The sequence below is a fragment of the Erpetoichthys calabaricus genome, chromosome 2 (assembly GCF_900747795.2).
Source record: "Erpetoichthys calabaricus chromosome 2, fErpCal1.3, whole genome shotgun sequence".
Lineage (NCBI taxonomy): Eukaryota > Metazoa > Chordata > Cladistia > Polypteriformes > Polypteridae > Erpetoichthys > Erpetoichthys calabaricus.
The window spans coordinates 76,669,390-76,686,672 of record NC_041395.2 but is presented as its reverse complement, the minus strand read 5'-3'; positions in this window follow the sequence as shown (position 1 = coordinate 76,686,672).

Genomic DNA, 17,283 nt, shown 5'->3' with positions numbered 1-17,283 from the left:
TCCTCTCTCACCACATCCATAAACTTCCTCTTAGGCCTTCCTCATTTCCTCTTACCTGGCAGCTCTATCCTTAGCATCCTTCTCCCAATATACTCAGCATCTCTCCTCTGCACATGTCCAAACCAACACAATCTCGCCTCTCTGACTTTGTCTCCCAGCCATCCAACTTGAGCAGACCCTCGAATGTCCTCATTTCTAATCCTATCCATCCTCGTCACTCCACCCATTCCACCCTGCCTGCACTCACTTTTTCACCTCTCTTCCACAATCCCCATTACTCTGTACTGTTGATCCCAAGTATTTAAACTCATCCACCTTTGCAAACTCTACTCCCTGCATCCTCACCATTCCACTGACCTCCCTCTCATTTACACACATGTATTTTGTCTTGTTCCTACTGACCTTCATTCCTCTCCTCTCTAGAGCATATCTCCACCTCTCCAGGGTCTCCTCAACCTGCTCCCTACTATCGCTACAGACCACAATGTCATCAGCAAACATCATAGTCCATGGGGACTCCTCTCTAATCTCGTCTGTCAACCTGTCCACCACCATTGCAAATAAGAAAGGGCTCAGAGCTGATCCCTGATGCAATCCTACCTCCACCTTGAATGCATCTGTCACTCCTACCGCAGACCTCACCACAGTCACACTTACCTCATACATACCCGTACAACTCTTACGTACTTCTCTACCACTCCTGACTTCCTCATACAATACCACAGCTCCTCTTGAGGCACCCTCTCATATGCTTTCCCCTGTTCCACAAAGACGCAATGCAACTCCTTCTGGCCTTCTCTAAACATCTCCATCAACATCCTCAGAGCAAACATCGCATCTATGGTCCCCTTTCTTGGCAAGATAACCATACTGCTGCTCACTAATCATCACCTCACTTCTTAACCGAGTTTCCACTACTCTTTCCCATAACTTCATGCTGTAGCTCATCAATTTTATCCCCCTGTAGTTACTACAGTTCTGCACATCCCCCTTATTCTTAAATATCAGCACCAATGTACTTCTTCTCCACTCCTCAGGCATCCTCTCACTTTCCAAGATTCCATTAAACAATCTGGTTAAAAACTCCACGGCCATCTCTCCTAAACACCTCCATGCTTCCATAGGTATGTCATCTGAACCAACGGCCTTTCCATTTTTCATCCTCTTCATAGCCGTCCTTACTTTCTCCTTGCTAATCCGTTGCACTTCCTGATTCACTATCTCCACATCATCCAACCTCTTCTCTCTCTCGTTCGCTTACCAAATATGCCCATTTCTCAAGCCAGCACAGTTGTGGAGTATTGATCTGTGTGCACACATATTAAAATAGCAAAAAACGCACCAATATCATGGGATTCGGCTCTTCTAAGAGAAGGCCAGCATTGTGCAATAGCTCATGACAACCTTTCATGCCCTGGAATGTGGTTTCCTCCCACCATACCAAATCACAGTAAACTCTTTGTGCCTCATAGTTGGTTTTGTTTCGATGGATTTCCAGATTTTATGTGAAATTATGACAAGTGAATAGAAAATGTAGCAGGAATATGTGATAAAAGGTGTGTGGGAATGTCAAAAAACGCAGATCAACTACTCGACAACTGTGTAAAGCACCAAAGCGGGCAAGATACATATTTCTCTAAATTTTATAGAAAGCGCTTCACTTCAGAACACAATTTTGTGTGGCAGACGCATATGTACCACGTTTGTGAAGAAATCACCTTGACTTGGAAAAACCCCAACTTCTCCTTTAAGCCTGTGCAAGAAGCGGGTGAGAAGTGGCATGCAGCTCTCCACGCCAAAGATGAAGCTGCACAACTCAGGGAAAAAAACATGGCCCTATTAAAGGACAAGTCAGTTAGTTCTCCACAATGTTTGTATGTATGAATTTGCCATATTAAAATATCCCTTGTCAGTTCTTGAAGCTTACAGTGGGGCTGAACATTACACGAGTCCATAGGTGAATGAACAAGTCACAAAACTTACAAAATACGTCCATTTTGAAGCAGCAAAGGTTTTAAGAAAACATAACCTTCCACATTTATAAGGCGTCCTCGTGACAACGAAAGGAAACATTTCATTACGGATACTTGGAACTATTTTTCTTGAGGGAAGAATACATTTCCTGTGCACTTGTCTGCTCACAGCCCCAGTCATGAGTGGAGTTATGACAGGCCCACCAGGCTCAGTTCTGCTTGTAGTCCCGTATTTGTTTCTGCACTTCTGTCTCTCCAGTGGTTATGTCCTCACGTTCTCACATGTGGCGCAGTGGTAGTGCTGCTGCTTTGCGGTAAGGAGACTGGAAGATTGTGGGTTCGCTTCCCGGTTCCTCCCTGTGTGGATAGCGCTTTGAGTACTGAAAAAAGTGCTATATAACTGTAATGAATTATTGTTATTATTATATGATTTTTCCTAAATGGCGCTTACTTTTCACCCATTACATTCTTTATTGTTGTTTTTTTTTTTTGTATTACATAGCCCACGGAGCGACACTCGTGTCAAGTGATGGTGGTGTGATAAGAGCACGTAGAGGAGTCTGTTTGTACTTTTCACCCAAAACAATAACACTGCACTGTATTTTTAATAAAAGCCTTAAATTTTGTGAAAAAGCAAAGTCTTCTGCACATCAGTTTCTGTGGGGTGTTTAGCACACGCATACTAAACAAATTGAAAAACTCCAAGCTTGTGACAGAGGAGATTAAAGTGCCACAAATCAATTACTGTATCAGATTTTTGTGAACTAGCAAAGAAAGAATTAGACAATATGCTTGAGCGAGTAAACTCCCTCACATTCACCGATGCCAATCAATCTGTAAAAAGACGGGGAGAACACGTAAACCTCCTGTAGCCCCTGGTGCTGTGAGGCTCTGCCTTTCCTGGAGAAGTTGGCATAAACGAAACTCCGTGAGCAACTGTGGCAGAGGGGAGTGGCACAACACGCCGGCCAGTGGTGGATTCAGAAAGTATTCCAACCACCTCGCTTTCTGCACACTTTATTGGGTTGTAGATTTCATTTTAAATGGATACAGTTGACATTTTTGGCTGTCAATCTCCATTCGATAGGCTATAATAGCAATAGCTGAAAACATTTTCACAAAGGTTTGCAAATGTATTAAAAATCAAAAACCGAAATCTCTCGTCTACGTAAATATTCAGACCTTTTACTGACGTTGTGGTTGGGTGCATCCCGTTTGTTTTAGTTATCGCTGAGATTGAATGGAGCCCACCTGACAAACTGATTCGGCCGGACGTCATTTAGAAGTGTCCCATAATTCACACTGCATGTCAGGACAGAAACCAAACCATGAGGTCCAAGGCGTGCTCACAATGTGATGCGACAGATCAGGGCGAGGAGCACACGGGCCTCAATAATTGTGAAATGCAATAAGTTTTGAACCTCCAGGATTCTTCCAGCCCAAACTGAGTAACTGGGCAAGAAGGACCTTGGTCAGGGAAATGACCAAGAACTCCATGGTCACTTTATCAGAGCTTTAGAAGTCCTCAGCTGAGACGAGCGAACCTGTTGGAAAGACAACTGGGGAGCACTTCATCAATTAGGTGTTTATGGTAGAGAGGCTTGAAGGAAGCCACTCTTGACCAGAAGGTATATATGGGATTTCGAGAGTATGCTCTGGTCGCATGAGACAGAAGTCTTTGGGCAGAACTCCAAGCACTATGAGCAGGAACTGCCCCACACCTGCCCAATACCACCCTTTTGGTAAAGCATGGTGATGGTGGCATCATACCTGCCCCAGAGTTCCCACAGCCTTTCAGCACGCTGATGTGGCTTTGGGACAAATCTCTGACTGTCCTTGAGTGGTCCTGCCAAAACCCATTCCACCCCATAGAACATCTGTGGAGAGACCTGAAGAACCTTCACATCCAGTGTGCCAGGGTCTGCCCAGAAGACTGGCATAAACAGCTGTGCAGAGCTTGTAGATACCTACTGAAGAAGACTGAAAGCTGTAATTGCTACCACTCGGCCTTCTACAAGAGTCTGAATACGTCAATGAATGAGAGATTTCAGTTTACTAAATTTGCAAACCTTTCTGAAAATGTGCTTTTACTTTGTAATTATGTGTTACCGCGTAGACGGATGGAACAAGAAATGACAGATTTGTTTGTTGAACATTAAATCGACAGCACAATGAAGTGCAGAAAGTGAAGGGGCCTTCTGAATACTTTGTGAATCCCCTGAAATTGACTTTGATTTGCTTGGTTGGCTTTGGTGCTCTTCAATAATCAAATCCTGAAATGTTTCTTTCTTTTCATCATCTCATGTTTGTTCGGAGCTGAGGGGACACCCCTGATCGCAAGCACAGAGAATCTTCTGATTTCCATACTGTAGGCAACTTCTCAAGAGAACTGGTCGGACAGGAGCCTTCATGGGTGTGTCGTAAATGTCAGTTCTGTTTAGACCAACCTTTAGACTTCCACTGTGTTTTAGGCGTTAAGAGTTACTAAATGGCAAATAAGTGCACCAAGAAGGAACAGAATGGAATTGTAACACAAGGGGCAGCATGGTGGTCCAGCACTTAATAGCCTCAAGGGTCTAATCCCTACATTAGGGGGGTCCTCGGCCGATTCTTCCGAGTGTCTGTGAATGGTGCCCTGCTTCTTTGCTGGACTCCAGTACCCCCAAAAGTAGGTTTGGAAAGAGGGGAATGTCTATGACGTCGTAAATTGTGATTACGTCCAAGTTGGTGGTAGATCTTCTATGCAGTACAAGGCAACTGAAGAAGTCCAAGGGAGTTGTCTGATTACACTGCAGCCTTCGGTCACTGATCTCCTTCCCAATTCTCATAGCGCCAGGGGTACAGATAGACCACCCACCTACGAGAGGCATGTCAACCTGAATGACATCCCTGCCATGAACAAAGGCCATGTTGACAGCCAGCAGACACTTGAGACGTCATGGGATGTGCCAACAGGAAGCAAGGGGAAACTTTTCCAGTCCTGTCCTCAGACTGATGAAATTCTTTGGGAATCCAGAAGTGTTTTATTACCGGAAAGCAAAGCAGTTCTTTTACCATGACAACCGTACAAACAAACAGCAGTGCCCCGACTGACGCAGGATTGCAGAAAGACGGGTCCTGAAGGGGACGTGAAAACAGCAGCAGCAGCAGCAAGGTTTGCTGGAATGCAGGTCGCTGTATCGCATGGGAAGGGGCGACTGTGACCACCCAGTCGAGGGGCACCTCCAGCACTTGTATGGCCAGCTGGATACGCAGAGACTTGTAGACGCAGCACTCTGCAGAAGGTCGGATGGCCGCTGCTGCCTGCAATTTGGAATAAAAATCTCAGAGAGTGTCCAGGTGTTGATTACGCCAGCTAAAAGCAGGCCTGCAGACCCCCTCGGTTTATGTGAAGGAGTGCATTCAGATTTTGCCGTCTTAAAACAGCAGCCCCGTTGGCCTTGACTAGGCAGTTCCCTCTAATCAGTGCCCACCTAGACGGGCGGCTGCTGCTGTAATGAATGTTTGGGATCTGCTCTCATAGTCACGTCAAGAGCATTCCACAGAGTCTCGAGATGATGTGCACTAATTCTAGGAAATAAGAGACACTCATTACAAACGTCAGGCAAGTGGGTTTACTTCAAATGGACAGAAGTTCTGAGTAGTTGGGCTAACCAGGCACTGCTGACAGCCTCCTCCAGCGTCGCCATAGTGTTGAGTTTTTCACAACCTTTCTAATCCCATGTTTAGTGGCCCTAAACTTTTATTGTGTTCAAACTGTTTTGGGTCTTTCTGTTGTGTTTTTCCACCATCCTTAAAGCTAGGACTCCAAAATGGAAGGACCTTATCTGAAATGTGCCCGTTGTATTGCTCATTCTTTTTCCACGCCATACGGTGGGTCTTCACTTCCTCACTGGTGGTCTAATGGAATCTCATCAGAAGAAACTTTGAAATTCCTCAGCTTGTCCAGATGTTCTGACACATTACTGGTGAGGAGCAAACCCTGCAGAATTAGATTTGTCGTCAAAATGTCTTGATGTCAATAAGGAAGGAGATTATAATGGTGCCAGGGACTGTTAAGTGACCCTGAGGGTCTGCCAACTATGCTGGCACCGATTACTGAGGCCTAAAAGGTGACCTGAGCTGTGAGGCAGCCGTGCTAATCACTGTGCCACCATGCCTCATTATAGTGTAAGTCCTTTATTTACTGTATGTCTACATCTCACTACGTCTACATAACACCCATAGTGCCTGAGAGGCAGGGGGTCTGTGTTATATACTCTTGGGTGGGTTGAAGGGGCTGTCTCTGTCACTTCCTGATCTGCGCTACATTGTGAGGTCAATGGCAAACTCAGCAAACGTGGTGCAAAAAACATTTTGGCTGACTTCGCTGATCCACACTACACGTGACTGAGCATGGCCGGGTGTCGTTTTGTCATGTTGACTACTTGGTTGGATCATTCGGTGGATTTCCATCTCTCCGTCGACTAACTTGTAGGTGCACAAGCTGCACATCCGTTTCTGAATTCACCCCTCAAACGTCAGCCTGCCTGCCTGCGTGCGTGCGTGCGCTACGACTCCTCAGTCACAGCCTCCTTTTGTAAGTCGCTCATTTCCTAATTTGTTCTGCAGAACACTGAATTACAATCAACAATGAGAGCCATGAGCTCAGGATACGTGACACGCGTGAGCAAAAGGTGATCCCTTTTAATTGAGATGTTATCCTTTATAACTGTAAGTGCAAACATTTATATTTCTTTAATTGTAGCTGCCAATCTGCAGTATGTTTATTTACAGCAATCGCAAAAACCATTCAGACATTTTATGCATCACTAGAAGGCGTTGACTTTTAACTTTTACTACCAAGCACCTGAAATGAAAGCGTTACATTCTGTCGTGTTTTAAGATGGCAATGTCTGTGTGTTAGCTGAGCGAGAGGATCACACACACGTCAGGCATGGCATGTGATGAGAAGCGGAGTCCTGCCATCTACGCTGTTTGGCATGTGTGGTGGCTTGGAACGTTATTACCACGCTTACTGTAACTTCACCTGTTTGTTGTCTGCTACAAATGTTGTAATCGATATTTAACCCACTTCCTATTGTCCAAATGACTTGAAATTTTGCACACTTACTCACCTCCGATGACAATCCATGAATCAATAATTCAGTTTCACTAATTGATCAATTAATCCATGTTAATTGAGAAATGAAATTTTCATATGAAGAACAGTTTCACCAATAGATGGCGCTAGTAATGAATAGAAATATTAAAGGAAGTGTTAAAATATTGATTACAAAATTATAATAAAACAAACCTAAGACTAAAAAGTTCATATATATAATATATATATAAAAATACTTTTAAAAACCCACGCATATATTAAGTTAAAAAGTGTACTAAAAAGTACATCACTCGTAAAATAAAGGCGTGGGTGCTTTTCATCAATCAACATTCAAAAAACATTTCTTAAAATCTTAGCAAAATGACCCACCTTTTATTTGGAGAGTGATGTATGAGACTTATTTTTTACTTTTTAGTACACTTTTTAACTTAATATAAGTGTGGTTTTTAAAAAGTATTTATTTATATATATATATATATATATATATAATCATTTTTTTTTATTATTCCAAACCAGTTATAGTTTTCACTTATATTTCATGAATCATTGGAAGTAGGTCTTACAATTTGTATTCTTTCCTGGCACATAATATGATCACCCGTTCATTTACTAAAACCCTAAGACGTTGGCCTAAAGGAGCCAGTCCTGGACAAGATGCCCATCTACTGCAAACCACTCTCACGCTTATTCATAGCAATGACAGTCTATGTGTACATCTTTGGAGTAACTGGAAAAAAAAGGAGGTATGAACTCCACAGAGACTGTTCAAGGGCCAGAACCCGAGAGATGGCAGTATGGGTGTCACAGTGGGCAGCACCAAACCCACCCTAATAAATGGAGAAGTGTTTGTGTATCTGTCCACTTGCTATGTCTCTGTCATTCCAACAGATGGTGCTTCACAAACATTTACAGTAATGAAATGCATTGCATCTGTCATTCCAACAGAGGGTGCATCACAAACATTAACACTGCTTTTACGTATCCCATACAAATTGGCACAGGACAGACACATATCCATTTCATTTTTCATTCGAACAGAAGTTTTGGTGATAAGCCCTGCACCTTCACTCAGTGAAGAGCTGTAGCTGAGAATTACTACATTATGGAAAGAGTTTTGGGCAGGACAGTTTATAGTTTTGGTTTTGTTTGATTTGCATTATTCTTTCCTCTAATATTTTAGTAAGTCTCTTGAAAATCAGCTTATAGTATTAAGGTGCTTTAAAAAATCATATTGCTACGAATCGAGCATTAACAGTACGCACGTTACTACAACGGTTTGTGATGCGCCATCTGTTGGAATGACACATGCAATGCATTTAAAAACTACATGCACTACAAATTATATTCTAAAAGACGGTGCACTGCAAACGTTTACACCGAGGTCCATGTTGATAATTTACATTTCAACACAGACAGCCTTAGACAGGTGGCACAGCTAGTATCCTAAAAAACACAAAATACACTTCACCTGGAAAAGCAACACAAGCATTGGGAGAAGGTGCAAGCTGTACAAAGGGCCTGCGTGACCCTGGAAATACAAAGTCTGTCTTGAAATGAATGAATGACCCTGATGCCAAAGAGAAGGTGACTGTAAAAATGACAACATGGCCACCCTTCCACATTTGTTGACAATTCTTGAGAATTGTCTCCTGCGAGTTCCGTCAGTGCATTCTTTGGATGTCTGCTCTCTGATTGGTCTCATTAATTTCATGACAGTTTTATACAGTAAGACCCTCTGATATGTCCTGTGATTGAATGTGAAGCTGCTCTCTAAGTGTACTCACATCTCCATCTTTATCTGTAACCTCAAATCTGTCTTCATATCCATCTACAGGGAACAACAAAAAAAAAACAAATCAGGAACAGCAGATGAGTGTAACTTTGAAGTATTTTTCAATACTTCCTTACATATAATGGCAACAGCTTAAAAAGCCAAACTGGAACAACCAGGTAGTGTTTATGATAAACGCACACATGTCACACTCGCAGTGTAAGACCCTTCTTCATACAGAGAACCACAGACACCTGGAATAAGCTGCCAGGAAGTGCTACAGGCAGCAGGGCTTCAGGGGCCTTCAAAACTCGACTTGATGTTATTTTAGAAGAATGAATCGAGTAGAATGGCCTGTTCTCATCGGGATTGTTCTAACGCTTGTGTGTTGTTTTTTTTTTTCGACCGTGGTGAACTCGTGTTTTCCATCATGTGATTTGCTGTTTTGTTTCTGGGTTGTACTGGAAAGACGATGCTTGGTCACCCATAATAACCCCATTAAATGTCAGTCGCAACTTCAAACCACTGCCGCTTCTGTTCATCTGTCAAGAATGGAGGCACACAGGTGACACTTCACAGCCATTCCCTGAATTAAAGTGTCACACCTCGTCCTCCACACGTATCCATGGATTGTTAAATCATCAGAACCTTTAGTTACTGAATGTCCCATGTGAAACTGGTAGGAATCCTACATGATCTGTTCAGTTATCAGCTGTGCTTTTGACAAAGTACTGAGAAAAGCGCTATATAAATGTAATGAATTTTTATTATTATTAAAGACCATAAGGACATGAATGAACTTTTGTTAAAAGAACACTCCACCAAAAATGAGAGATTTTTCTCTGTTACTTACCCCATGTAGTTTAGAGTTACAGCTGAGAACATTTTTTAATCTCACATGTTCATGGTAGCAGGGATGACAAACCTTCTGGTACAATACAAGTAAGTCTTTGATGACCAACGCTGGACAACAGCAAACAGTATAAAATGGTTCATGAAAAAAATCTCTCATTACTCGTGTCACGTCACCTACAAATCAAGTCAACCAGCCGTACGCTTGCAGCGGACAAATTACATGCAGATTGTTAAACAAACACTCACTTCTGGAAACTCCGAGCAGTGCCTGCAGAGGAACAGGTGTTTAAAGTCAGGACCGGACCCCCGACAAAGAATGGAGGTAAACAGGATCTCGCTCCCCTTGTAATGCACAAGTTAAATAAACGTGTTGACGTGGACCTGCTCTGTTCTCCGGTTCAGCCCGGGCCCAACTCTAGTGGCATCGATTCATCCCAAGCAACTTCTGCTTTTAAATGGACCCTCGCCTCAATGAAACAAGTTGTTGTCGTCCACTTTCTGTGTTTTGGTGTCAGTGAAGAAACCGTGCAACTTGTTTTGCTAAATTTTTGCTGGCATGTACATATGTTACATGAGATTATTTTGTCATTTTTTTATTTGAATCTTTCTCTTTAATCCAGCTTTTCCAGATGTTTTGGTTATTTAAGTCATCATTTCCTATTCAGTGTGTTGGCTCCACTCACTGTTAAGTCTCACTACTGGGACATCACTAAGGGAGCAAACTTCACAGAAAATGGCAAGTTGATGGAAACGCAACAAATGAGAGTCAAGATCTTAAAGCTATGGCAAAAATACATTGATTACACTTCTTTGGGTCTTCATAACACTTATAAAACATCTTCATCTCTGCAGTGTGACCTGCTAATAAAACTTCACTTTGGAGTGGTCTGAGGGGGCCTTACTGAGACACGTGTCTCTTGACATTACATATTTAGTGTAAGACCTGTGCATCATTCATATTAACAAGTAAGGTTATCGTTATGTCGACATGCTACACAGCACAGAGATGAATAACCGATCGACTGATGTTTTAGAAGTGTCATGAAGACCAAAACAAGTCTTTCCTAAGGTCTTGTTACATAAGGGGAATATGGTGTGCCTGCTACCCCTTTGGTTTCAGCTTTTAAATCCCAGCTGAAGACTCACTACTTCAATTTAGCATACCCTGACTAGAGCTGCTGATTAACTGTACAGACTGCGTCTCTGTTGTTGGTCATTAGCAATTAAACATCAGTAACATGATCGTTCTAATTTGTTTCTAACCCTCACCTATTCCGTTTCTCTTCTCAGTATTCAAATGTGGTACTTGGTGCCACGGCCTACCTGCCAAGTTGTTTTGCCCGCGTAAGGTAAAGTCATCTCTGACAGAGGAGCACTGGAATCGTGGGGTAGAAGAGTCCTTTCATTGGCCCAGCACTGACTCAGCTGTGGAATGGCCAATAGGAGGAGGTAGCTTGATGGCTGAGGTCTCCATAACTCTGAACAAATCCGAATCCTATTATGGGATATCATCTACTGTTAAATTCTGTTCTGTTTATTGCACTATTCTATTGTATTGAGGATGACTTGTGTTCTGTTCTGTGTATTGTGTTGTATTGTATTGGCCCCCTTTTTTTGACACCCACTGCACGCCCAACCTACCTGGAAAGGGGTCTCTCTTTGAACTGCCTTTCCCAAGGTTTCTTCCATGATTTTCCCTACAAGGGTTTTTTTTTGGGGAGTTTTTCCTGGTCTTCTTAGAGATTCAAGGCTGGGGGGCTTTCTAAAGGCAGGGCCCATTAAAGCCCATTGCAGCACTCCTTCTGTGATTTTTAGACTATACAAAAATAAATTGTGTTGTATTGTATTTTTGCAGCACCAGAGCTAAAGGGTTACCATACATTAAAAGAAACGTCCACGCTAATTAAACAAGGAAGTCAATTAGAAGGAAATCAACGTACCGACTGACAGAGTAGCTGCTCAAAAAACGAGGACTGAACTTGAGAGCCGCTGCTTTACTATAGCCAGGTCAGCCATTCTCAAGCCTGCTCTAGTCCAATTCAGGGGGATACAATGTGGAAACCACACTAATAAAGTATCTATCTATCTATCTATCTATCTAGACAGACCAGTGTTTCCTGTGGCCGTGTTTTATTTTTTAATTCTAGCCATCTATTTTCTGAACATTCTTGCTTTGATGAAGGACATCAAGCGGCATAGGACAATTTGAAAGACACAGCAGCACTTGAAGCTGTGCAGAGGACACCAACCAGGTGCATCCCAGGACTTAAGGACATGTCCTACTCTGATAGACGCAGACAATTCAACCTGTTTAGCCTCAAGTAGAGGAGACTGCGTGGAGAGCTAATTGAGGTTTTCAGAATCCACAAAGGCATTGATAACTTTATTAAAGATCCAGCTGAAATCGCATATTCAAGGACATCGGTGGAAATTAAGGGAACCGAAGGCAGGAAGCACTTCTTTCCACAAAGAGTTGTGCGAGTCTGAAACAAACTACCAAGACATGTTGTTGAAGCACAAACCATGACAATCTTTAAGGAGCCACTGCATGAGATATTGGGACAGCTTGGCTATCTATTAGCTAAACACACAGGCGTGATGGGCTGAATGGTCACCTCTTGTTTGTTAAATTCTTTATGTACTTACTGTATGTTCAGAGCAGGGGTATCAGGCGCAAAGCAGAGATGGGCACCAGCAAGACAGATGGAGGCCAATACCTTATTTAAATTTGCCAAACTAACTTGCACATCCTTGGGAAGTAGCAGCCTACATGAACCAGGGGAGAATGTGCCAAGTCCACACAGAATATGTCCACAGCGGGATTCCCGCTCAGGCCCCTTCTCCAGGAAGAGAAGGGGTCTGAGTTGCCTCGAAAGCTTGCATATTGTAATCTTTTTAGTTAGCCAATAAAAGGTGTCATTTTGCTTGACTTCTCACTATACTGATAACAGAATTAAACTGAAAAGAATGAAATTGCAGAAAACTACCAGCTTTCAATAAATAACATCCTGTACACTCGTAACCTATTTCTATTTATCCAATCACTTTCAATAACGACACACAGGCTTTGCTTCAAGGGGGCTGACACACACACACTTGACTTGTCATCTCCCCGGCTGCCCACTGGCTGTTTCCACTTCCTGTCAACATGAATATTCATGAGGCTCTGTTAAATATTCCTAATCACAAAGGCAGAGCTGCTCTGCCAGGCAGAACATCCAGCTCTCCTCATGTTACTTTAAATGTCTTATTTTTGCAACTATTTTGAAAATGTTCAGCTGCAAGGCAGCACAGCATGTAACAGTGGCAGCCAGCTCAGGTGGTCTAAAAAAAAAACACAGACAACAAGGGTGGCAGCAGCACAATTTCCTCCTTGCAGTTTCTACAAGCCTGTCATTACCATGGCAGGCTGAACTAATTACACAGTTGTCATCCTCTGACTTTTCAGTTTGCCCAGCCGATACCAGCTATGCAGTCATAGGGGTTTTTGTGGGAGGACAACAAACAGAGCCTCTATTTAGGATGCCAATCCAGAACATCCTGTGATTGATGGGTTGGGGGGGCCAAAGCTGCCTGCTAAACATGGTGCCAAGACATGAAGAGCAGGAGCTGTCAGTAAAGCACTTAGGACTCGTATGCATTCGACTGATCTTTACAATTAGGCCTCGTCATTGCGTCACACACACCCAGTGTTTTCATGTACAGGAACAACCGGATCTGCATTATGTCACCCAGCGAGCAGCACTACTGTAACATCTGCTTCTCTTGCACTTGAATGTCAGCACTTTCCTTTTGAAATGACTCTTCAGAGAATAATCTATTGTTTGCATGTATTGTTGGCATGATTTTGAAATGCTTTGCTTTTTATAAACAGGCATGTTATTTTTAATTGGATAGATTCCTTCCAATTTGCAGATGTGACATCAAACATCAGGCTCCGCGTGGTCTGGTGTTTCCCATGCTTTCATTATACGGCCCTCCTTTAAGGAGGCACTCCCTACAAATTGCATTTTACAGCTGTGGTAACTTGGTTTTCTACTGCCTTAATTCAAACTAAATTCTCTTCAAACACTTTTCCTTCCATATGGGTCCGTATGGCGCCTTCTGATAATATGTAAAAGCTAGTGTAATCTAGAATGTGCCTGTTGGATTACTATTTATGGATCCGCTGAGACAGAGTTGTGGCAATCGTGGCTGGTAGATAAGGAGCCATGATGGTGCTGGCGCACTGTCTGATGCACAGATGAATGATTTTAGCTGAGGGGGGTGGTGGGGGCAGCAAAAGACAAAAGTTGCAGTAACAACTGGCATGCATTGTGTAAACAACAGGCACAGACAGCTTCCTCACACCATCCATCTTTCTATTATAGCACTGTGGGATGGCACCATGAGAAGCAAAGTAGCCAAACCAACCCTGGATGGAATGGCAGTCCACCACAAGGCACGCAAACTGATGCTGGGCCAATTTTACTTCCCAAAAGTCAAACACTATCACCTAATTCTAAACCTAACATTCAAGGATTTAGGATGTGAGAAAATACACTCACTGGGCAAATTATTACAATCACTAACACTTGGTAGCGCTTCCCATTGCCCTCAAAAAACAGCAATCAGTTCACAGTGGCATGACTTCCACAAGATGTTGGAAACATTCTTTTGAGATTCTGAGATTACATCACACAGTTTCTGCACATTTCTCAGCCGTACATTCATGCTGTGATTCTCCTGTTCTACCACATCCCAAAGGTGGTCTATTGGATTCAGAAGTGGTGACTGGGAAGGCCACCGAAGAACACTGAACTCATTCTCATGTTGATGAAACCACTCGGAGATGACTTTTGCTTTGTGACATGGTGCGTTATCATGCTGAAAGTAGTAATTAGAAGATGGGTAAACAGTGGCCATGAAGGAGTGCAAATAGTCAGCAACAATACTGAAACATTGGATTACTGATTGGTATGAACAGGCCCAAAGTTTTCCAAAAAATGTTCCCCCACACCATTACACCACCACCACCACTACCACCAGTCTAGACTGTAGACACAAGGCATGTTGTGTGTATGGATTCATGCTACTGGTGCAGACGTCTGACCCTACCATCTGTGTGCCTCAGCAGAAATTGAGATTCATCACACCAGGCCAGTTTTGGTGATTCTGTGCCAACTGCAAACTCAGCTTTCTGTTCTTGGCGGATAGGAGTAGAACCTGATGAGGCCTTCTGCTAACCCTCAAGGTCTGACCAGTTGTGTGTTCTGAGATGCTTTTCTGCTCACCCCACTTGTACTGAGTTGTTATCCAAGTTATTGTAGTCTTTTAGTCAGGTCAAACTCGCCTGGCCATTTTCCTTTGACCTCTCTCAACATCAAGGCATTTCTGTCCACAGAACCACTGCTCACGGGACATTTTTTTGCACCATTCTGCCTAAACTCTAGAGCCTGTTGTTCATGAAAATCTCAAGAGATAAGCAGTTCAGAAATACTCAAATCAGCACCTCAGGCAGCAGAAATCGTGCCTTGGTTGAATCCACCGAGATCACATTTTTTCTCCATTCTGGTGTTTGTCTGACCCGTATCTACATGATTGTATGTGTTGTGCTGCTTCCACATGATTGGCTGATTAGGTAATTGCATGGATAAGCACATATTCCTAATAATTTGCTCAGTGTGCATATGTACTTTTGGATTTATATAATTATGAAGCTCAGTGTTGTTTTATACACATTGTGCATATGTTCACGCTGTAGAACATCAAGATTTCGGGGTTCTAACTGTGCCTGTCGCATTATAAAGGTAGCTGATGAAACTGCACTGACCCCAAAGGTGAAGGACAAGTAAAGCAACTCCCCTCAATCTACCAAACATCAGCTTGGAGGCTCATCACACTTCATGAGTGCCTGACACTGTGCATCTCCTCTGGATTTATCCATTATTTCAGGGCCAACACAAGTACAATACTATGACAGGTCTTTTGGAAGACATGGCCTCTTCTCAGTGGGCACAGCATGCAGCCTTTTGCACAGCGAGAGCTTAGAAACAGACCTCCTTTAGTTGTGCCTCATGAGAGAAAAAATGAAATTTTTATGTACAGGTACAGGACACAAAAGTCATCACGGCTGCATGCGTATCAACGAGTGGCCCACTTCATTCAGGTCCTTAACTGAGATGAATATAACTTGATACATGAAAACTGTTTACTAGCTGAATCAGATTTGATCAAAGTTGGCTTTACACTTTAAAAAATAATGGGTGGATGAGTTTCACATACTTTGCATATGTACATCCAACTACTATTTTTATTATTATTTTTGCAACTTCATCTTAAAATATTTATTACCTTCTCCCTTAACAATAATTATAAACTGCATGTTCTGTTCAATTATTTTTGGCAGATGTGAGGCATTCCATTTTTATTGCAGAAGGAAAGTCATCTATTTCAGAGCCCATTTTCTTCCAATACAGGTGTGGATGAGCTACAGAACTTCCCAGCCCTGGTGGGCACAGCACACTAATCCACTCGCTCAGAAAAGGACATCTACAGTATGGTGACTTCATAAAAAAAACGAGCCCTGATCCCTGAAGTTGAAAGACAACAGCACTAACCACTCCAAAATATCACAAGAACTTAAGACTGCAAGACCACTTTAAAAAGTGGGTACCCTGGCATGTAAATGAACACTCCCTTGTCGGTCACTATTAAAATGACTGTCTTTGGCATGTTTTAAAAGTGTAGCAAAGCAGGCGAGCGTTTTTTTTCTCATATGCACAAAAATAAAAGTATTTGTATAAGAGTCTCACTGTTATATTTGCTAACTGATCCATAAAGAATGTCATCACCGTTCAAAATGCAAATCAAAAGCAGCAGCACAAATCAGCCTGTGCTAGCTAACCGATAATGCCAATCATCTGTAATATAAGTGTAGTAGTAGTACTGTCATGCAGACAGAGTAGAGGAAGTTTCTTATCTGCAGGTCTGATCAGCATGCAGCAGGTTGCCACTCCCCGTCCCGGTAAATGATAAATAAGAATGTGTTAAAATACAAAACGTGATTTTAAGATACAGAAAACACAAATCAGCTTATCTGATGCACTCCTTGTTCCTCTAGAGCCCTGCATAGCAGACACAATCATGAGGTGCAAGACCAGCAAGAATGGCAAATAAATGACACAAATGAGATGTGGTAGCTGAATGAAGACCTTCAAAAACAGCCTGCTCTGTAAGTACAACATGCAATGCTTCAGCACAAGAGGGCAGTGCACTACAGCACTAGTCAAGTCTTACTCCAGTTAACTGTTAACTTAATTACAAGGCCTCTGGAAACGTCAGATGTCAGAATGAAGGGCAGCTCCCAGGGCCACATTTCATTCCTTCTACCACCAGGATGTCCGCACTTCCTTCTATATTTAATTATGTATGCCCCGTTTCTCTCAGCTCATGGTGCTGTAGTGGTTGACAATGCTGTTACCACACCAGTCCATGTCCATGTTCATGTCTTGGGACACTTGTATGTTGCATATACATGTTGTGTCTACAAGGGATTTTCTTTGGATTTCCTCATACATCTCAAAGATATATGTATTATA